This window comes from Copadichromis virginalis, linkage group LG1, assembly GCF_057382275.1.
Source record: "Copadichromis virginalis isolate Kocher_CV1m ecotype Utaka linkage group LG1, C_Virginalis_male_GT1.1, whole genome shotgun sequence".
NCBI classification, from domain to species: domain Eukaryota; kingdom Metazoa; phylum Chordata; class Actinopteri; order Cichliformes; family Cichlidae; genus Copadichromis; species Copadichromis virginalis.
The window spans coordinates 4799314-4822351 of NC_140618.1; the positions used below are offsets into that span (position 1 = coordinate 4799314).

The 23038-nt window shown below is 39.3% G+C and overlaps 1 long non-coding RNA gene across 1 annotated transcript; it reads right to left on the bottom strand.

Annotated features, from left to right (window-relative positions):
* Positions 1–5147: 5147 nt before the first annotated feature.
* Positions 5148–5771, bottom strand: LOC146718181 (uncharacterized). The gene is made up of 3 exons (XR_014920863.1): positions 5577–5771; positions 5414–5503; positions 5148–5336 (listed from the first exon to the last, which is right to left on the bottom strand). It is a non-coding gene; the product is annotated as an uncharacterized LOC146718181 (long non-coding RNA).
* Between the last annotated feature and the right edge of the window lie 17267 nt (positions 5772–23038).

Consider the following 23038-nt stretch of genomic DNA (forward strand, 5'->3'; position numbering starts at 1 on the left):
TGACCAGGACTTTTGGAGTGATTTATGGTGTTTGGAGCTGGAATATAGGGTCTGTTAAGTAAGACTTATTCCCAGTGAGTGTCGGACTTCACCGAGGCTGTCCTGTATAGAAAAAAAAATGTTTATGTTATTATGGGTATAATTTATGGGTATAATTTCTAGGAACAGCCAAGTGGTAGGAGGTACTCTCTGTTTTATGTTTTTATGTACTCATGTATTCTTGTAAATGCACCTGAGTGTGAAGTGGCAAAAATGAGAGGTAGCCCCAGAGTCTCCAAGTCTAAGGCTATGTTTCTCAGCCAGAAAAGAGCAAGCAGAGGCGTCCCAGGGCACAAAAAGTAAAGGGAATGACTGAAGGATTGGTACAGTGTCCGCTGCTACATGGTCTGGAAAGAGGTTATAACTTTTGGCTAACTTGAAAATGCCTCAGCATCACTTCAGAAGAACTGGAGGAGCTGGTGGTGAATAGGGAGATCTGGGCACCTCTGCTTAGACTGCTGCCTGCAGGATCAGGTCAGTGTAAGTCGAAGAAAATGGATATATTATTGAAGCTCATGCACACATTGTGATTCCACCAAATGTGCTGCAGTGCATTTGGGCAGCAATCCCAGTTTGTTTGTTTTTTTAAGCCATTTCAAACTGCAGAGTGCAGGTGAGAGAAGGTCAGACACAGGAACAACATAGAGAATCCAATTAATTGTCAAGAATAGGCCCCGTGCAGAATAAGCATTGCACTTCAGACACTGGTGTGATTTATTGTGACGGACGTAACAAAACTGAAAATAAACACCTGGTTAATTCCTGGAGTGGGATGTATCTGTCAGTCACAGTTGTGACTAAAAGTTCAAGTGATGCAAAACATTTTCAGATTTCAAACTGGGCTGCAGCATTATTGAGACTGCAAGTCTCGTGGTTTACTTATTTCAGTTTAGTCATACACAACAAACCCCTCCTCCTCGTCTGTAGTGAAAAAAAAAGATAAGCAACACATTGTGTCCACCCATAATGACTCCAGGTTAATTAATACACAAGAAGATCATAAAATGATTATGATTTCAGGAAACTAGAGAGAAAGCAAATGAAAAAGTTGATTTATTATCTGCAGAAAGTGGTCCCACTCTGGGCTTAAATAATTACAATGTGGCCAAGGTTTAGCATTGTGAAACATCAAAGAAAAAAAAACTGCCTTGTGGTGTTCTGATCTTAATCTGTTAATGAAGGGTGTAATTATACAACATCATCAGGTAGAAAATGAACTTGTTCCTAATCCCACCCACCCAAAATTCCTCACTGAAAGATTCAGTGGAACTGATTGGGAGAGCACATTGTGGGTGCAGCAGCCAATTGAATTTTCCACCCCCTCCCTCCTCCCAGGAGACTCTGCTCCAACTTTCATTACCCACAACTTCCCCCCTTTAAATGTTATTGCATTTACAAATCCATTAAATATGTCCTAATTTTTATCTTTTAAATCAGTAATTGGAGTTGCCAGCTCTACACAGTGGCTCCTGCAACAGCAGCTAGCTGATATAATTGCAATGTATGCGTGACTTGAGTATAATACCAATTAGCTGTGTTACCTCCTTGAAGAGCAAACTGTGTCCAAATAAACACATCTTAATTATGCCCGCAGAGAATAGGATGGAGAACACACAATTAAAGTGGCTAATTAATTCAGTGTTTTATCATGATAGTTTTTCCTTTTTTTGTCCTTACCCTGTCTTGCTTTGGCCACAATCATGCAACTAAAAGATTAATAAACTGTTCGTCCTCTTCACGCGACTTTGGGTCAGCCTTTATAGTTTTTGTCCTGGCAGCCCGTTTGCCTCTATGGACTGAAGAAAAGGGGAACAGTGAAAAAGGAGAAAAAAAAAACTGGGAGAAAGTGCCAATCTCACTGAGTTTCACTGTGCTAACCAGACCAATCAGGCCTATTGGCTTCTATGGTCCACCAGACCTGCTGTCTACCCCAAATTCTCTCAAACTTGACAAAGCCTTTCTTTGAGTTTAAGCTTACAGCTTTTGTCTTCTGTTTTTTCAACAGCTCTTTATATACTGTGTTCATGTTTTTATTGGCTTCGAGCTTACAGAGCCAATCACAGCTGTCACAGGGCAAAGGTGGGGGTACATGTGGGAGAGGTCATTAGTCAATCACAGGACTCATAAACAAAGACCGACAATAATTTACACCAATTTAGAATTTCCATAGGAAACCTAACCCCATGCATTTCTTCAGACTGTGGGAAGATGCTGGAGTGCCCGACTGATGCATGAATTGGTTTGACGTTCGAACATGCAAACTGTTGGTGGATTGGAACCCGCTTGGACCTTCTTGCTGTGTGCTAAAGACTGTACAACCATAGTGTCATGTCATAATGGTATAATAATGAAAATAATATTAATACAAGGGAACATTCTTACATCATTCCACACTCCCATACTCTTTTCTCTACCTGCAAAATACAGAAGGTTTGTGTGTTTGCTGGTATTTGTTGAGCTGTTGGAAATCTTCTCCAAAAGTTGATTCTGTTCATCTGGACGTAGCGTTTTGTGGGAGAAACGTTTCGTCACTCATCCAAGTGACTTCTTCAGTCTCAGCTGACTGCAGGTTTCCCCAATCTTATAAACAGCCATTCCCCAACTCTCTGTCAATGGTACTCATGGCCATTGATCAGTGGTCTTTGATCAGTGGGTTTTGGTCAGTGGTTGTTGATCAATGGTCATGAGAATTTGCATAATTACGATTAAGGAACTGACCTCCCAGCCCATTGTTCCTTCAGTGGGCTGGTTTCAGTCATTGTGCAAATGTACTGTTTATAAGCTTGGGGAAACCTGCAGTGAGCTGAGACTGAAGAAGTCACTTGGATGAGTGACGAAACATTTCTCCTACAAAATGCTACGTCCAGATGAACAGAATCAACTTTTGGAGATTTACTTACCTGGATGATTGAGAATGCGTCAATATATTGGAAATATTGCATTTCAATGTATTTGCCACTTATAGAAATGTTAGTTAAATGACCACAACCATCTGCACAAACAAAACAAAACCACCTAGATTGGTCCAATCCACTTTAACCCTTCAATACAGACCTATAAATGATACAGAAATGTTTTTTTCCCCCCATGTCTTTCATCCCTCCATGAGTGATAAGCACTGCGTTTGATATGGTTTTTATGTAGCATTGTTGCCTCTAAATTGATTTGAAGGTACACAGTGATGGGAACTAATAACTGACCTACAATGTCTGAAATCGAAATCTACAGTAAAATGTTTGTAAAGTAAGGAATATAAAGTAGAGATCTTTGTACCAAAAGGATGTAAAAGTAATATATCTGGGAAGTCTACTTAAGTACACTAATGATGTAATTTTACTTCATTACTTCCCTTCTGATCAAGAATATGTTTTAATTAAGTCACTTTAGAAGCTAACCATCTTGAATTTTCTCATTTGTAACTGCTCAGTACGGTAAACAAAACCTGTCATGCACATATGAGATACGTTATACAAGAAATGAGCATAGAGAGACAATAACAGCATGACTATAGGAGAGTCTCTGTTGTCATCTTTAACTACAAATGTCTGAATAGGCTTACATCAGATCAGATACACAATTCACCACGGGCCCTGGCTCAACCAGCACAGTACAAATGCAGGTTCAAAGTGTCGGTCCCCAGAGTGTCAGCTCTGCTCCCGACATTATGTTGTGAAGGAAAGTGGATCACATAGTCAGTCAATGAGTCTCCGTGGCTTTGTGAAATAGCATAGGAGAAAAGCTTGCATCAGAGTGACTCTAAACTCTCTCGGTGATGCAAGCTCTTGCATTATTCCATTTCAAGCAACAATGCAAGGAAGCACAAAAGAAAAACGAATGCTTCCACTTAATTCACCATTACCAAACATTTCTAAAAGACAGTTTATTTTGATAATAGTGATTCTTGAAAGACTTCTATATGTAAGTTTTTAATAGATCACCCACAAAACTTTCCACTCCCATCAGCTGCCCTGGTTAGCAAGTTTAGCCCCTTGACTACATACCTCTGCCAAGGTGGAAAATGTTCTCCACACCATGCATAATAATCTCAGTCCCTGGGAGGACATCTGAATCCAGATTACTTTGTGCTAATTTCTTAAAAAACTGTCTTTAAAAAAAAAAAAAAAATCAGACCATATCAGATTACATACAAACAGTTCCTATAAAAGACCAACTTTAAAACTGTAGAATTTGAAAAATCACATGGAAAGGCACTAAGCTACATATTTTCTTTTAGAACAATATTTATGACCTCACTGCCGATTTTCCCACACATCTCCAGGGTTTACAGAGAATGGTCCCAAAAAGAGAAAATATCCACTGAGTGGCAGTTCTGAGTGGTTAGAAATGACTTGTTGATCCCAGAGAACAGACCAGAATGGCCAGATTGTAACTAAAATAACCACTCACTGCAACCAAGGTATCCAGAAAAGTATCCCTGAATACACAACACACTGAACCCTTAAGCAGATGGGCTGAAGCAGCAGAAAACAACTAGGTGCCAATCCTGCCACTTCTGCAATTTGCTCAGGTTGACCATTCATCCTTTATGACCACAGTGTACAGATCTTCTGAAGGCTGCTTCCAGCAGGAGAAGGCACCATGTCAAAAACCTCAGATGATCTCAAATTGGCTACCTGAACATGACAATGACTTAACTGTGCTCGACTACAGCGGTGTGTGGTGACCTTTACAGAAAGGCAATTTCCTCCCATCCCCAAGAACAAAAAACCAAACAAACAAACTGTGACCCGTGGTAGGTACCTATTTAAAATAGGACAGAGCCGTAGGCGCACAGTCAGTTTAAAAGAGTTTAATTTTTTTAATACAAAATAAAAGAAACAGTGTAACAGCGGCACCTCAAACCAATTAAAAACGTTACCTTATTAGAGACGATAAAACTGTGCGATTGCCCGTGAGACGGGACAAGCGCTGCGGGGAACCGTTTAAAAACAAATCGACATAGCACACAGGTTAAACATGGACGGCAACTCACACATGACCCCAAATGGGTAAAACACTATAGAAAAGAAGTCAAATCTTCAGTGCCGTCTTCACTCGGGCCCACCGCTGTGCTGTGCTGTGCTTGCTTGCTTCATACATACGTTAAAATACTAAAAGGATCAATATCTGTGGTGCCTACTGATACAGAAAAAGTAAAACCAAAAACCAAAACCATCGACAGCCGCAGCAGTCAGTCTGTCGGCTTACACCAGTTTAAAACAAATTAAAACACACTGATGTGTCGGGTCCTTTGCCCGCAGCCAGAAATCCACCTGGCAAAGCAGCAGCTCGGTACTCTGTGAATAAAAGACAGGAGATCACTAGCTGGACAATAAAACACAGGAATATTCCTCCACTGAATTGGTTTTGTTACCTGTCCACAAGTTCGTGTCACACCCTAATAAATGTGGGTCAGTGGCGATGAAGTCCACTATACCGTTCTCACGGGAGCAATGTTTCCCACCTACAAGGGTGCAAATAACTGTAAACCTCTGCCAACAGCCAGAGCTCAAGTGGTACATTTTTGTGTAACCTACCGTTCTAACAGAAGTTTAGGGGAAGGACGCGTATCCGACTTTCATAGTTAAGAAACACCAACTTGCCCAACTCGGACCAAGCACTCGCAGCTTCAGGTTTGCAAAGGAATACCCAATTGCCCACACCTGCGCTTATGAAAGGAGCGAAGACCAGCTCCGCCCACCAGGGGCGGTCCCAAATCTCCAGGTCTCACCTGTCACAAAACAAAAAAGAAACACAGACAACAACCCTCATCTGTGTGTTTCCCAATCAACATTAAATTGATTAATATTAAAATAGCTTTATATCGTTCAGGTGAGCACATTTTAAAAGCTTTATATTCTGTCATATTTGTAAATGGTAAATAGCTCTGGTTCTTATTAAGCACTTTTCTACTACTACATTCACACAAACAATTGCCTTTCTATGCTTTGTAGTGGCTGTGCTGTGAGGACCACATATCACTGGGAAAAAACAAACTTTTGTTCATGAACTCAAAAACGCAGACCTGCATCTTGATTTTAAAAGGAGGAACATTTATTAAAAACAAAGAAAAAGAACTAAGCCCAATTAAAAGGCTTCAGCTGTGTGTGAAATGGTTAACTGTTAATATCTGTGGGGGCACTAAACATATTTAGCAAGATGAAGGTGCAATATTGGCAAAACAGCAGGTAAACATATTACATTGAGACATTCTAAAAGATGCCATTTCCAAAAGTGCTGCTGAGTTGAATGTACTGTTATTGGTCAGAGCTGTCATCTCCTTTTTCCCTCATCATCAAAGCTTTACTTGCCAATGTACTAAAGAAGTTCTTAACAACTTTTTCACACTCCATTTTCTCAACAGGTTGGCTAAAGTGATTAGCAGAGGTGTTTTTTTTTTTGTTTTGTTTTTTCCACTCTTCACTATACCGCAGGAAGTTGAGTGATCAGTTTAGAAGCCAATCAGAATTCAACTAGGGTGGGTGCAACTCCATGCCACCTTTCTAGACCGGTGCCGGTGGTTAGCAAGATGAAACTCACCTGGTACGATGATAATTCACTGAAGCTCGTTTACTTGCTAATACTAGTTATGTTTCCACACAAAACACAGAATGTAACTGATCTCGGAGCACTAAAATTAGAGCCAGCCTGGCACCCATCACTTTCTCTCTAAAAACCAGAGGTTTATCCATAATGTGCACATGTAATGTGCAACCAGCTCGTGTCATTGTTAATGGGAGATGGATACATTGTTAAATGGAGACAGCTACAGTTTTCTATGAGCATGAAACAAGCTAAGCTTTCTGCCATAATAGATGATTGCAGTTTCAAGATGCCAGTAATATAAAGGATGGATGTGGAACATTACAGCTCAAATAGCATCTTAGTCTCAATTCAATTGAGCACCTTTCAGATGTGGTGGAACAGGAGATTTGCATCATGAATTTGCACCTAACAAATCTGGAGCAACTGTGTGATGCTATCATGCCGCAAAGAATTAAGGTAGTTCTGAAGGCAAACGCGGGTCTCCCCAGTATTAGCAAGGTGTACCTAATAAAGCATCCACTAAGTATATGCATGTATTAAACCATATCCAGGAAAAGCTTACACATACAGTGCTGATATTGTAAATTACAGGAATTTTAGTATGCATCAATAGAAGATTGGCCATTGCACTTAAATCTGTGTCCGTGCAGCTGACATAGTGGAAAAATGCAGCTGCACCTCCTAAAGCATAGACATCCTTTGAGGCAGGTATAGCCACAATCTTTATATAATATTTTAAACATTGATACATAGAAATTGTGCATCATTACTTCAGTGCCAAAATGACTCTGCCATTTAAGAACATCTAAAACTGGCACTTGGTAAAGGACGATGAAACAGCTGGTCTGAAAACTATTTCAGTCTAGATGAGCAGAAACGTGCTTTTAGAAAGAGTCATCTTGATATTCATGTTCATTACCTGATTGGGTCTTATCAGTAAATAAAACTGAAATCATTACAGCTGAGCTAACAAATCCTTTGTGATTATATCCATCCTGTATGGACTGTTGCCTGAAATTTTAGCATAGCAATAGTTATTTCCTATGGTGAATGAAGCCTGAAAATTATCAGCTCTTGAGATAATAGTCCCCCCGATCAGCTTATGAATGAGCCAGCAACATAATGGATATTTGTCTGGATCTTGAAATTTAAGTATTTTATCCGTTTTCAGATTTGACGCACCTTTAAGAGCCACATCAGGATTTTAGTTTTATTTTCACAAATCTAACTATGTAGGTGATTCTTTCCTATCACCTCCTTTGAGCATCATAGCTCTATGTGGTTGGCCATAGACTCAGCATCATGAACAACTCAGCAGCCAGGCAGCTGTGAAGAGAGAGCGGGAGCCTTTATTGAAATGCTAATGCTGTCGTTCATTAGCTGTCTTTAATTAGTGAGTGTGATGCTGTGGGCTTCTGGCTAACTGCAGCCATCAATGCCAGACCAGTCATCAACAGACAGGAGAAACACACCATTCCCAAACAGCCTGAGAGAAAGAAAAAGAGAGAAAGAAAGAGAAAAGTCTGTGTGTGTCTGTGTTGGGTGGGACAAGGGTATATTTTGGGAGAAGGACAGAGATATTGGAAAAATGGAAAGAATGAGGAGGAGATATTAATCAAAGTGCATAATCAGTATAGACTAAAATATGAGTCATCTGGGTTTTTGCATATTAACCAGGGCGTATCTTTGGGGCACAGTCTAACTTGTTGTCAAAAACATTCATAAGGCAACTAATAAACAGACAGGAAATCATTAGTGGTGATTGACGGGTGTGAAAGCTCACAGCCTTGTGGGATTCAGCTGGTTGGGAAGCTGAATGGAAATCATCTCATGACCAAATATTTGGCTAGTTTGGTGTTAATTTAAGGTATAACTGATGGAATACCAGGGGCTGCAAGGCAAAACATGAACGCTGGGTTTTCAGGGGCATACAATTTTGTTCTCCCTCTCTATATTTTGTGTGCAGCTCTTAAATAAATACACAGACAAAAATCAACCACTCCTGTCTAACCTGAGTTAAACATAAACTTCTCCAACCCTCTTCCCATTATATCTTAATTGTTCATTTTAATTCATTGTGCTAATAACTGCAAAACTTGTTTTTTACAAATTCAATACTACGTGCAGCTGTCTGGCTTAAATTGTGGTAGGCATATTAGTTTGTGTTTACTTGTTAGACTGAAAATATCTATGAGAGCAAAAAGTATTGTTTTTGTTGTGGTACAGGAATTTAATACTGAAGCAAACACTTTGAAAGCAGACTCTTTCCTGGAAAAAAATAAAATTAAATAAAATAACAACCTAAAAGTAAGGAGTTCAGCCCCCCCCAAAAATCATTAAAAACTCAAACAAAAGTGTTTTCTTGTTACAACCACTACCTGATTTCATGCTAGAAACAATACTACTGACACACTATACTACAACTACTATCTATCTCAAAAATGCTGTTTGAGGTAGGCGAGTGCCTTAAATCCCACGGAGCAAACTGACGTCAGAGTGACGTCTTTTATATGGCATTTTGGGACGTACAATTTTGGTCTGCTGAAGGGGTTGTTTTGTAACGCTAGGCGACGTCTTTTTTTTCGACTTCTACTGAACTTCTAGCGTTGATGCTCGTGGGACCTGTATGAACAGTTGTGTGCAGTAAAGCAAAGTGATCAGCGGACATCTCCAAGATGGCACGGGCTCTTGATGCTTAAAAAAAAAAAAAAAAAGTAGCTGCAGGGTGGATTTCGCGCAGAAATGTTCCCCAGCTTCTCGCAGGCAGTTTCCGAAATATGCGCAATGACAAAGACTGTGGAGCAGATAGTCCAGTGCATATGTCATACAGAGTTGGTCATGGACCAACGGATCCAGTGTAGATATGAACTGCATATCTATCAGAAGTCCAATGTTTAGTGGGATAGGTCTCCCTGTGGTACATACATGCCCTGTTTGAAAGTAAGTATGTAGGCAGGCACATATTTGTCTAAGTTGCTCATCTAGAAGTAGCGTATCGAATGGAAGGGTAATGAACACATAAGCACAGTTCAAATATTGCAAGAATCTGTTCTTTTTCATCTTAAAATACAAAAAAAGCAAACATGTTGAAGATGTTGAAGTCCAGCTCAAACTGGTGAGCGTGGAGCTGAGTTTGATAAGCTGACCTTGGATGTCCCACCAAGACCATTACGATGGAATTCGTAATTTGAAAGATTCTGTCAAACATTTCAACATGTCTGTGAACACTCTTCATGTTCTGCTGTAATTTGTGCACATTTCGGTGCGTTGTCAGTACAAACATACTTACTTGTTATATTGTTTTTTTTCCCCCTTTGTTGTTCCCTCTGCTGTGGACATGCTGCAAGAGCATATAGCACATCATTTACTGAGACAGCCTTTCTTTCTACCACCAAGTCGCTCCTCTTTCTTCCTTCTCTCTCTGTCGCCAGTACTCAAGGCCACTATGTATGCAGAAGAGACATGCAATGGTTTGTTGCTGTAAGCTGAAGTATTTTGTGATTTCTGATGCAGCTTTCAACAGCTTCAGACCAAGGAGCCGCCGTTATCCCTCAGGCCTGACAGCTATGTCGAGGACATGATGACAGTCGCAAAATGAGAAGACTGGCATTTTTCTGTCATTGTGTAAGACACCCAAGCTCCAGATCCCTTTCATCTCAAGCAACATTGCTTTGTTATTCTCTCCACTAATTCTTCCCCATCTCCCTCCATGCCCTCCGTCTATAGTCAATAATATATACTTATATTAAACATGAGATCTTTGCGATTCCTTGTGAGGTGTCACAGCAGGCCACTGATCAGTGTAATAATAAAAACATGCCATCTTTGGCCTTGTTGCTCTATGATTAGGATTTTATCAAAAGTAAAACTAGTGCTTTCACCTTTCCCTTTTTAATTTCCTTTGCCATATTTATACATGATAGTGTTTGTTGACAGTCCAAATGGCCCAGAGGAAAAAAGCTGTTTGTGAGATCTCTCTATATCTCTCTCTCATGTTTAACAACCTGCTATGAGTTTGAGTGGACTGCATATGTTATTTATATTTCTGCATATTTTCAGAAAAAGACTAATCTGTGTTTCTGTCTTCAGTAATTGTAGTTTATTGTGAGATGTGCATGTACTTTGGTTCAACAAGAGTGGAAAGAGGTGCCACTTTATTAAATGACAATAGGTAATAAAATGTGACCCTAAATCTATAAACATATACCCTACCATTTCCATTTTTTCCCAGATTGTCAAAGTGGAATTGTTTGTTTAATTTATAAAATTATTTGACCTGGAAACCAGACATGTGCAGTAAATCCCAAATGCTTGAAATTTTAAACCGTAAATAGAACAATCATGTTAACTGAGCTGACTCTGATTCAAAGGCTTCATGTTACAAGTTTCTTATGCTGCAGAAAACCACTACAGCACTATAATCATTCAAGAAGAAAGAATGGTTGTCTTCAGTTTCACCCACAATGTCATTGTGTGTTTTGTTAAATGGAGGGATTTCTTTCTTCAAGATAAAATGGCCATCACATTCACACTTCCTTAACCACTATATACATATTTCACACACTCCTTTCATTAATCCATGACATTCATGTGCCCACAGTAGGAAATATTGCAGCCGACATAATATATTTCTGTCTCAGTTTAAAAATAGCAAGAGTCAATATTTTCTTATTCACCGTGTTTTGTCTGAGAGGAAAACAAAACATTCTCAACAATTTTGGGTTTGAAAATATGGGAAAGAAACTATGGGATGTATTTTTACTCTAAACCAGTGTGTAAATGAGCAGGACTATTTTAAAACCAGTTCACTGACACCGAGAGCACAACTGGAGGCTTGTTTTTAGCCTCTGTGGTCTATGTCACAACTCTAGCAGAGCTTTTGTTCATGAGCTGCAGCTGTCTAACAGACTTTTCAAGAGACCTGAGGAGATGACTTGCTGGAGTTAAAGGCATGGTTGTTTTTCACGCACTTCGTCAGAATCGTCAAGTGCCTCTGTAAGAAGGCTCCATGTTGTTCTTGGCTTTCTTGTTCTCCTTCTGTAATGAAGTAATTAGGGCAGTTTTCTGAATACCTGTTCAATCAAATGCTAACATGAATAAAAGTATATCAAGACCTTAGACTCAGTACTTTGCTTGGTCTTGTTCTGTATGTTTCCACTGTACAACTTTGCACACCTGAATACTTTATCTCTTTCCTGGCAGATCCAGTGAAGCTTCCATAGATTGGATGTGGAACATCTGTGAACTGACATTTTTAGGTCCCTCCAGAGACATTCTATAGGCTTTATGTCTGTGTTTTGGTTAGACCACTCAATGCTAGTCAGATACTTCCAGTATGTCATACTGAAACAAACATTCTTTTGACAGCCCAATAACTCCCTGTGTTTGCCTATAGTCATTCCCCCTTCAATTTTGCCTACTTTTCCAACAGCTAAGAAAGAAACTCCATAGCACGACACTGTCCATTACCACTGGTTTGTGTTAGGGATCAGATTACTGGGCAACAAACTAGTGAAAGTGCCTGGCTTTTGGAGTTGAGCCTAAATATTTCTCTTTTTGACAGAAAAACTTTTCCCTCATCACTTACCCAAAAGCCTCAATGATGGAGCACTGCTGAGGTGGTTTTACTTTTGTCCTTATCCCTAAAATAATTTTTCAAGCCCTGTTAAAGTGACTCTTTGGTCCCAGTCACTAAAATGACCAAGGTACCACAATTCTGTTAACTCAGTTTGAAAGATTTTACACTTTACATCATCAATTTTACTTTGGACGTTTTGGGTTTTTATGCCCTGACATGCAGTTTCAGATGTCTGGCCTTATATAAACTAATTTGTGCCTTTCTAAACAATGTCCTGTCTGTTCAGTTCACCACAGGTGGGTTCCAATCAAGATCTAGGCACATCTTATTAAAGCAAATAGACCGCACCTGACCACAATTTGGAGCCACAGAAAAGGATCTGATACATTTGTAAATTAAAGATTTCAGATTTTGAAAAAATGTTTTTCACTTTGTCACTGTGGGTTATGTAGACTAATTGTAAAAAAACAAGTCTTGTAGACTTCTATGCATGTGCATAAACCATGCTTTCCAAGCACAGTTAATACATAAGAATGCATACATACACTATATAATGTTGTACTCTCTTTTTTCTACTCATAACAATCAGTTCAGGTTATTGTTACCTTTGGGATATTTTTGCACAGTATGGGTCAGGTTACCCTGAATGTGAAACTCTCTCCATAAACCTTGCACAAAATAAAAAAGATAAAAAGCATGGCATGCTTTGAATGTTACTTCAGTTTATTTGGATACGAAGGCAAAAGCACACACATTCTTAGGTCGACAGAAATGTGCACTCACTGGGTGGATTGTTTGACAGTGCAGGAAAACTAATTTAAAAAGCAAAGTTTAAAAGTAATAGTAAAATTAGTTGCTGATATACCTATCCTGCAGTGTCTGTGCTACTTCTCTATGAATAAAATCACAACAATACGTGAGTCTTTTCAATATGTCATGCAGCAATTCGCTATTAGTGCTGCTAACACTGAGCCACACGATTTAAACATTTAATTAGAGTCCCAGTATGAGAAGAGAAGAGCAGAGTAGAGACACATTCACTTCACTTCAGCTAAGAGCGCATGGACACACACACACACACACACACACACACACAAGGCAGTATAACGGGCTTACAGTCTCAAGCTGCTGTGCGTTTGAATGAAGCTTGCCTCCCTCAGATTAATTGTGCCCCACTTATTTTTAATTAAAGTTCTATGTGTGGTTCCATGCTGGCAATGGGGAGTAGGTGTTAAGTAAAAGAAGTCTGTCCTTGCCCTATCAAGTGCTTTAATCAAAACCAGCTGACAAGATTTAGCTCAGTTAACCAGCAGACCATTCACTAATTCTCAGCAGATGATGGCCACCACCGGCAGCTATTGTTAGAAATGGAACATAAATCTCCAGAAACGATAATGAAGGCTAATGAAAAGTGTTTTCGGCTGTTTCAAGCTTGAAAAGAAAGAAAGAAGTTATTGATGCTTTAACTGTATTCACAGGAAAATAAATTAGATTCATTTTAGAGTACCTTGCCACAGTTTGCCTCAGAAATGTAAGCCATCTGATGATGTCCCTATGTCTGTGTGACATATTCCTGAACAACTCGTGTTGTTTAACATATTTACATGTGTGTACAGTAAGCATGCACTATCACTGCTCTGTCTGCTTCAGACCCATTTCTGCATTTGAGAGTTAAAGGTCTTGGCTGCCCCCTACCAGCACGCAGTAGAATACACCTAATTTCTTTCACTTCATTTCCAGCCTCATGAGTGATCTATAACTCTTTGTCAGGAGCAATGACCTGGAAAAATCTGAATTGAAGTGGAAACTGCAAACTCAGCATTAGCAACTGCAATGTTCACTAAGGTGTAATCAGGATGGGGTTTAGTTTCTCTGGCCAAGAAATCAATGTCTGTGCTTCAGAATAAAACTCTACAGGCATTTCCAACACTCTTAGCCATGGTTTTAATCATTATTTATTTTCACTGTTAATCATACAAATTTTTCTTGTCCAACATTCATGCCATTTAGAAGTTTCACTATCCTTTGAGTTTCAACCTTTGTTAGTTACTGAATGACTAGATACTGGCTACTTCAAAATGTGTTGTTAATTTTTTTTTTTTTTTTTTTTCGCCTGTCCCGTTTGGCTCTTTTGCCATCAGAATTGTTGTCTAAAGGCAAAGAAAGATGCCCAACGGATTTACTTTACCAAATTGACCATCCCAGCCTTGCCGTAATGGTCCATTTGATTCACCTTTTATTGTTTATTTTATTTTCACTTACTGAATACGGGACAGACTTGACTGGGGGAAAGAAGGGGAGAAAGAAAGAGGGAAAGAGAAACAGCTGAGAAGAGGGACGGGGGAGATGTGTTGTTAATTAAAGAATGGTAAGGATCTTTAAGGCATAGGGAAGCGTTCATGATTTGTTCATAACCACAAAGGTTATGATTGGGTATTTCACAGTATAGTTTCTCAGCTGAAGCCCTTTTGATTCTCGACAAACAAAAGATTTTCAAAGTATCCAGCTTAAGAGCAGCTGAAGGCTAAGCTTTGCAAGGTGTATGTGGGTTTTGAGAAATTCTTTAGCCGTCCAATTAGATTTTAAAATTCTTGTTTTCATTTTTCATTTCTGCCTCAGTGTGCTATATGCTCTAATTCATAGACAATATCTCATTCATAATTATATAATATATTCAATTCCCCTCTCCGCCTGCACACAGTCTTTATCGTTCAAGTTTGGGTCCTCCACCAGAGGCTCCATGTGCTCCAATTACCACTGAGACCACTCTTGCCTTCACTCTCCAGATCTTTTCAACCTCTTCTCTCAGCCCTTGTATTTCTCGAGCTTCTCGTGTTCCATGTTCCTGAAGTTGTTATCGCTCAGTATGGCAACATCTATCACTATGACCATCTTCTTATTCTGCTTGTTCACCACTGTTATGTCCAGTTGGTTAGCCATCACCAGAAATGTCTGCAAGTCCCACAGGATCTTGGCTCTGTTCATTGTCCAAGTAGGCTATCTGATAACCGAGAGGGCATAGGTTGCTCAGATTTTGTTCCTTTTCATTCAGCTGATTCCTGAAGACTTGTCTTAGTCTCTGCAGGTTCTGTATTTGGTTTCAGCTTCGTTTCAGCCTCTTGGTGGTTCCCATTTAGCTGTAGGATTCACAGGTACCTCAATATCTGCAATGCTGCCTTTTAGTAGTGTGATCCCCTCAGCTCGGACTACCTTCCCTCCCTGTGTTGCTATCTGACTACAGTTCTCCAGTTTGAATGACATTCAAATGTTGTTGCTGTAGATCCTAGTGGTGTGAATTGATGCTTCATTCACTCCTGGCGTACAGCTTGCTGTAATCCAGAGGAGGCTGCTGACGATTTATCCATTCTGTAGTCAGTATCTGCAGCCAGTCAGTTATCTCACTGAGGTGGTTCAGGCCTGGGCAGAACAGCAGTGGGGACAAAGCTTCTCCTTGGTAGATCCCACGCTTGATGGTGACTTGCGCTATTGGCTTGAAGTTGGCCTCTAGAGTTGTTTGCCACATCCCCATTGAATTCCTTAGAAGGATCTAAGGAAGTAAAGTTTAAAAACCTCATCTTAAAGGTAGAGCTTTGAGCTGGTTCCTCAGAAGAGAGGCCTGAAAGATGATGGCTCTGGCTCCCATTCAACTTTTAAATACTCTAGGACCAACAAGTAAGTCTGAAAGCTCTAATGGGGTGACATGATACTATAAGGTCATTAAAATGAGAGGGGTGTTTCTATCAGTACAATATTTTGCATCAACTGAAGGCTTTTCATGGAGGTTTTAGGACATCCTGATAATAACTAATTACAGTAGTCAAGCCTTGAAGTAATGAATGCATGAACTAGTTTTTTAGTGTCACTCTGAGACAGGATGTTTGCAATCTTAGAGATATTGCACAATGGAACCAGTCCTACATAGTTGGTTAATATTTTATATATTAGCCCTCTATAAATTGAATTTGCAAGTTGGAAATTAGAGATCATCCAGGTCTTTATGTCTTTAAGACATTCCTGTAGTTTAACTAACTGGTATATGCTATCTGTCTTAATGGACAGATAAAGTTTGGTATCATTTGAATAGAGGTAAAAATTGGAGTCTATTAGATAGATATGATTCAAACCACCGTCAATACATTTAATACCTACAGTTACACCTACAGACAGGGGACTACAGATGAGTCGACTGTCAGAAGACACAAGAAGATCATTTGTAACCTTCACTAAATGTGACGAGCTCTGAAACCTGACTGAAACATTCCTCTCCAGATGATCAGTTAGTTGTTTTACTCTTTCAGGTCAAGTCATCTTTATTTAAACAGAGGGATAATATAATAAAAACAAAAAAAATAGATATTATGAAAACATAATAGAAAACATTGTAAGACATCCATATATGTTTGTAAATATGTATGTGTACATGCAAATATGCACATACATATACAAAAATGTACACATTCACACACAAGCACACATACGTGTGCATACGCCTCTGAAAGTGCGCCCCAGGGTGGCTGTGGCTGCAATGTAGCTTGCCATCACTAGTGTGTGAATGTGTGTGTGAATGGGTGGATGACTGGATATGTAAAGCGTTTTGGGGTCCTTAGGGACTAGTAAAGCGCTATACAAATACAGGCCATTTACCATACGTGAACATAAAATACATGTATACGTATACACATGCAAACATCATCCAATGAGATAAAAGACCAGAGTAGCTAAAACAGAATAAAAGAGGTGTCAGAGAGCTCTGAAATCCTTGGAAAATAGGTAGGTCTTCAGATTCGATTTGAAGACTTCCAAGGATGAAGAGGATTTTATAAAAGAGGGAAGACTGTTCCAGAGTCTCGGGGCGGCAATGGAGAAAGCCCTGTCACCCCTAGATTTGAACTTGGAGCTTGGAACTAATAAAAGCATCTGACTGGAGGAGCGCAGAGTTTGAGTGGGTAGGTGCAGGCTAAGAAGATCTCAAATGTAACCTGGAGCCAAACCACGGAGGGCTTTAAAAACAAATAATAAAACCTTAAAATCAATTCTGTATTTAACTGGCAGCCAATGTAGAGATGCGAGTATCAGAGTAATACTCTCTCTCTCTCTTTCCGGTACCCGTCAGGAGCCTTGCAGGTGCATTTTGAACAAGTTGCAGGCGGGACAGGCTTAAGTGAAAGATGCCTAAATAGAGAGAATTCAGTAGTCAAGATGTGATGATATGAAAGCATGGATAACAGTTTCCAGGTCTTTAGATGACAGGATTTTTTTAGTTTAGAAATGCTCCTGAGTTGGAAAAAACTGCCATGAACAACTGAATTTATTTGTTTGTCCAGCTTAAGGGTAGAATCAAAAATGAAACCAAGATTTTTTTTTTACATGGGGATGTTCATTAGCTGATAATGGGCCCAAGTCGTTTCTTATAAGACTAACAGAGTCCTGCTTACCCAAAATTATAATGTCGGTTTTGTTGTGATTTAATTTGAGAAAGTTCAGAGACATCCAGCAATGTATGTCGCTAAGACAATCTGAGACTTTCTGCAATGTGCTATCAGCACCTGGTTTTAGAGAGAGGTAGAACTGTGTATCATCTGCATAAGAGTGATAGGAAATTTGGTGTTTCTGAAAAATGGAGCCTAATGGGAGCATGTATAAGGAGAATAAGACAGTGCCCTGAATAGAGCCCTGAGGTATTCCACAAGTGAGTGTAGCTGGGGAAGAGTATTTGTTACCCAGCATCACAGAGTATGATCTGCTCTCTAGGTAAGAGGCAAACCATTTTAGAGCAGAGCCTTGAATGCCGACACATGTCTTAGACGGTTTAATAGGATTGTGTGGTTGACAATGTTAAATGCTGCACTCAGGTCTAAAAGAATTAAAACTGTACTTTTTCCAGAGTCAGCAGCTAAAAGCACATCATTGAACACATTCAGTAGAGCAGACTCTGTGCTGTGGAAGGCTCTGAAACTACACTCATATTTATCCAGAATATTATGTGTGTTACCAATTATGAGGATAATTGGTGGAGGACAACTTTCTCGAGAACCTTAGACAAGAACAATAGACAGCTTAGAGAACTGATGTCTCCAAACCAGGTTTTTTTTTAGAAGTGGCTGGACAACAGCTTGTTTAAACAAATGAGGAACAGTTCCATTTGAGATACTGCCATTTACAATAGTGGGGATGTTAGGGCCGACTGTCTTCAGCACATCTCTGAAAAATGGCGTATAGGTGACACATCCAAGGGGCACGTAGTTGGTTTCATGTGCATTATTATATCAGTAAGATGGGATAATGAAACTGGTTTAAATTCAGAGAAAAAGAATGAACATGTAGGTGGCTCTTTCCAGAATTTATGACGTTAGCTAAAACAGTTGGGTCAAGGGATGGCTTTTTAAACAATGGATTAAGCTGTAGCCGATTAATAGAGACAAATTGGTCATATTTAAGATTGAAGGATTAATTAATGGTTGGATTTGTTTAAGCAGTCTTGTAGGAATGGGGCCTAAAAGACACGTTGATGGTTTGGAGGAAGTTATTACTGAAGTTAACTCAGAAAGATCACTTGGAGAAAAATAGTTTAAATAAATATCAACGTTATAGAAAGTAGCTGTGCATAATGGTACTCAGGGCTGGACTGGGACAAATAATCGGCCCGGGCATTTTGGCAAGAGACCGGCCCACCAGGTATTGTAGGAAAAGCCATAAAGCCTTTGAAAGAAAACAAACACTGTTGTGACATTGATGTACAGTTTCTTTTTGGTATATATGTATGATTTCTATGCGTTTGACCACTTTGGTTGTAAGATTATTTATAAAAAGCTAGACATTTTAAATGAGAATAAGAAAGAAGTATTTCTTTGTGCCCCCCTTTCCCTGTTAATGCCCTACCTCAGCGGTCCCCAACCTTTTTTGCGCCGGTTTGTGCCCGACAATATTTTCACGGACCGGCCTTTAAGGTGTCGCGGATAAATACAACAAAATAAAACTAGTGCCAGTACCGAAAAAAAGAAGCTTTATTCATGACACATGTGAAAAGACCCAGGAAAACCGAGTTAACAAAAAAAAAAACGATAACAGAGGAACCTTATTTGTAAGAATATAGACTCATCTGGAGACAGCCCTTTAGAGCACTTCTTTTCTAGCTTAGAAGAGAGAAAGACCTTGAATAATTGGCATGCCTTCTTCCTTTTTGAAGGTGTGCCACATACATAAGGCCTTGTATTCTGCATATGGAGAGGAATGTGCAATACACATAAAGACCATGTTTTTATATAAATGTGAGCTGTGCTGACCTGTACATATTACTCTTTTCTCATCTGCAGACTCCTATTTAATGTTTCTATATACATCTGAGAGAGAGTGTAATTCATTTTAACTCTAACTTAACCTAGACATTCGACTTTTTATTTACATTATCTGCCTAAAGTTATTGTTGTGGAAAATATGTACCAATGGGATATGGAATCTTTTCCTAACCACTGTTATTATGCACTGAAAGTGCAAGTGTCTTTCTTTGGTTCAGTGACTACAGTTAGCCTTTCTACCGCTGACTGGCCTATAGATGCCACACAGACTATTCACTGACCCATACTGAATCGCTTCTTACAGTGCATACTAAACTCTGTAGATGGTTTAGGATTCTGACCATATTTCTTGAATAAAAAGATTCGTTTTACACAGCAGCACACAGTTTAAGTACAACTTTTATTAATACTGGAATCATCACAGTGCGTTTTGTTACATTAGCAGTGACTAAAGTTAACAAAAAAAGGGTCAATCTTACAAAAAGGAAGACAGAAAAGAAATCTTCACCTTCAGCGACAGAGGCGAACCAAACTTAGAAATCAATTCACAATAAATTAAAGGAAAAAAAGCGGAAGTGAGGGGGCGTGAGAAGAGAGAAAGACAAGACCACAGTGCCTGCAGGGCTACTCGGGAGGAAAAAGAGGAGCTAAAAGACTGGTTTGTACAGAAAGAAGAAGCAGGTGTTGACTCTCTCACAATGTTATTATTTGGGAAAAAAAAGCCCCTCAGAAAATGCCTCAGCTGTGAATTTTGTAGAGATTTCATTGAGAGTTCAGATGTCGGCTGTCGAGAGAGAGAGCAAGCGAGCAAGAGACACTACTGGAACTGGAGTATAGACACCAAGACATTCAATTTAGTTGCAGTGACAGTGGCACCGGGAGGCCACTTCGGCCACTCTGTTCTGCATGGCTGTATGACAAGAGGTTGCAATGTGTTACATCAGGATCTCATAGAGGACTTCAAGGTACCCTCATGTGGCTTCTGAGAATCAACCTTAGTCATGTTTGCTTCAGACCAGTGTGTGTATATGTGCGTGTGTGTGTGTGTGTGTAGTAATGTGGATACCTTCCGTATTAGACAGCAGGAAAGACTGACAGATTGTGTGTGGGAGGTTGAAGGGAGGAACAGTAGGGGTTTTAACCATCTCTCCTTGTACCACACACATAATCACACTCATACAGACACACATACACAAGTACATAGTTCAATATAACTTGGGCAGATGGCTAAACGAGTGGGTTGTATATAGAGCAACTCAAAACTTTTTTTTGTCTGATCAAAAATATAAAACAATCTGTTCTTCAATGGCCAGCATTGTGGTTTCCTTACTTAGATCAAGTCAACAATCAAGAACATTATGTTCATTTTGACTGGGGTATTTCTAATGAAGACATTTTTAAATCTTGTGTAGCATATTATGTAAGTATACAACATTTAAAGGGAAGTTATTTCCATACAGATTTCTAACATTGTTTTCATGCTGCGAGCAAATGCTCACAGTGGAAGTCTTCCAACCGCCTATAAATCTCCGTAACTAGGGAAAGGGATATGTATCGGGTCATGAAGTTTACCGGCTGAGAGAAGTTGGCCGTGCCTTAAGTTTCATCATCAGTCGTCAACATGCAGTTTGAACTTCTGTTCTGCTCTAATTTTAATTTGATTATGTTGCACTAACTGTAAAATGACAGGATGCTGACTGCTGCATCTTCTCCAGTCTCTATAACAGTGATGTAAAATGGCTTCAGAAGAAATAATTCAGACAGCAGTTGGAAAAAAGCTGATTACATGTGCAGCAATTTTGATAGAAAAATGACTTTTATGCAAGATATCAATTTAGTAGTGTTGTCTCCTGAGCCATGCCAATCAAAAACAGAACATGTGAAATTGGCGATACCGAATGCTTAGTTAAAAGTAGACAATGTTGTTGTTTTTCATGTATTAAATGATGTAAACAATCCTTCCCTAGAAATGAGACTCTCAGCCTGTGGACAGATTTCTGTTCGAACGACTCGGGTTAAAAAAGCCAAACCTGCTTTAAGCCATCTTTTGTCTGGATGACATCAGCTAATGATAGCTTGCAAAAGACAAATTGCTAGGCAGCTAGCTAACATGTATCATCTACTTAAAGTAAATCAGAGAAGAACTGTTTCCTCTTGAAATCAACCTTCAGTTAAATTTGGGTTACAAGACCACGCTTAACAAATTGGTGTTACAGCTGTAGTTGGTGTGGCTTTTCTTGCTCCTAAGGTCAGTTAGTGTTTTAACCTTTTCCTGTATGTTGTTCAGGTTTTTTATATTCTACCCTTTTTTACTCTTATGCTTTGTCACTCCTTGCCACAATGGAAATCAATTCACAATTGAACTGCAATATATTTTATTTATTTACATATGGTATTTTGGTGGTCTCCCTAACTGACCTTGTACTGTTAGTTTAAAATGCTCACATGGTGTCTTTGACAAAAGCTCACTGAGAAACCAAGTAACATGAACGCCTTTGAGGTGATGTCAGGAAGATGCCGTAAAAAGCCTGATCAAAATTAATTAAAATGTAATCTAGCACTGAGACGGTGTTAGAGATCCATCTGCTTGCCTTGAGACCAGCAGATATTAATGTGCACGCTAGGGAAAAGTTTAACCTACCTAATGATTCCAGCATTTTGAACAAAACACCCAGGTCCCAAAATGATAGCATCCATTAGCCATTATGACACACTGGATCCACACATGCATCCTGACATACAGTAATCAGACACAGAAGGAGGGGGAGGGAAGAGGGTGAAGGGAAAGACAGAAAGATAATAAACTGAGCGTAGTGTGTATTCACTGTGGACTATGGTCATCAAAATTATTTTTCATTAGCTTTGATGGGCTGCGAGGCACAGAGAGACAGAGTAATGCCAACGGGGCTCCCATCTTGACAAGTGTTGTTTTCTGATTTGTCAGCCACACATTATCCCTGTGTGTACTGATTGAGGAAAGTGGATTAAAGTTGAATGGCAATAGGGGAAAGGGAGAGAAGACGGGGATACACAAGTTTAAATGTCTGGGAATAAAGGAACATTTAAATTCAGTTCTCTTTTGCTTTTTCCACTTGGCGAAATACGATTAGCATGGCTAACTGGTAGCTTTCATATACCTCCAGGCTGTTCAGACAATTATGGTATTAGGAATTTTCAGCTCAGTCCATCTCCAGTTACATAATCCAAAAAAAAAATTAAAAAAAATCATGTTTTCATTAAAAGTTAAAGCAACCGCTTAACATTTTGGAAATTTTCGAGCTTATTTCTTTATTCTCTTGTCAGTGTGAGCCATTCACTGTGGGAACAACACTTGCCAGTTAACCTCTTACTTTGTATAATTTACATTTTCAGATTAAACACAAAAGTGTATTACTAAGTAAACTACAGGTATAAAGGTAGGTGGAATGTTTCAGTTTGGAGGGGTTGGGTTTCCTACATCTTCCAAACCTTGCCATGCTAAAATTACCATCTGTTGGCTATGAATTATTCTTTAATGCACACACTCACCAAAAGTGAAAGTAAGTATTTTCCAAAATGTTAAACTAGTCCTTTCACATGC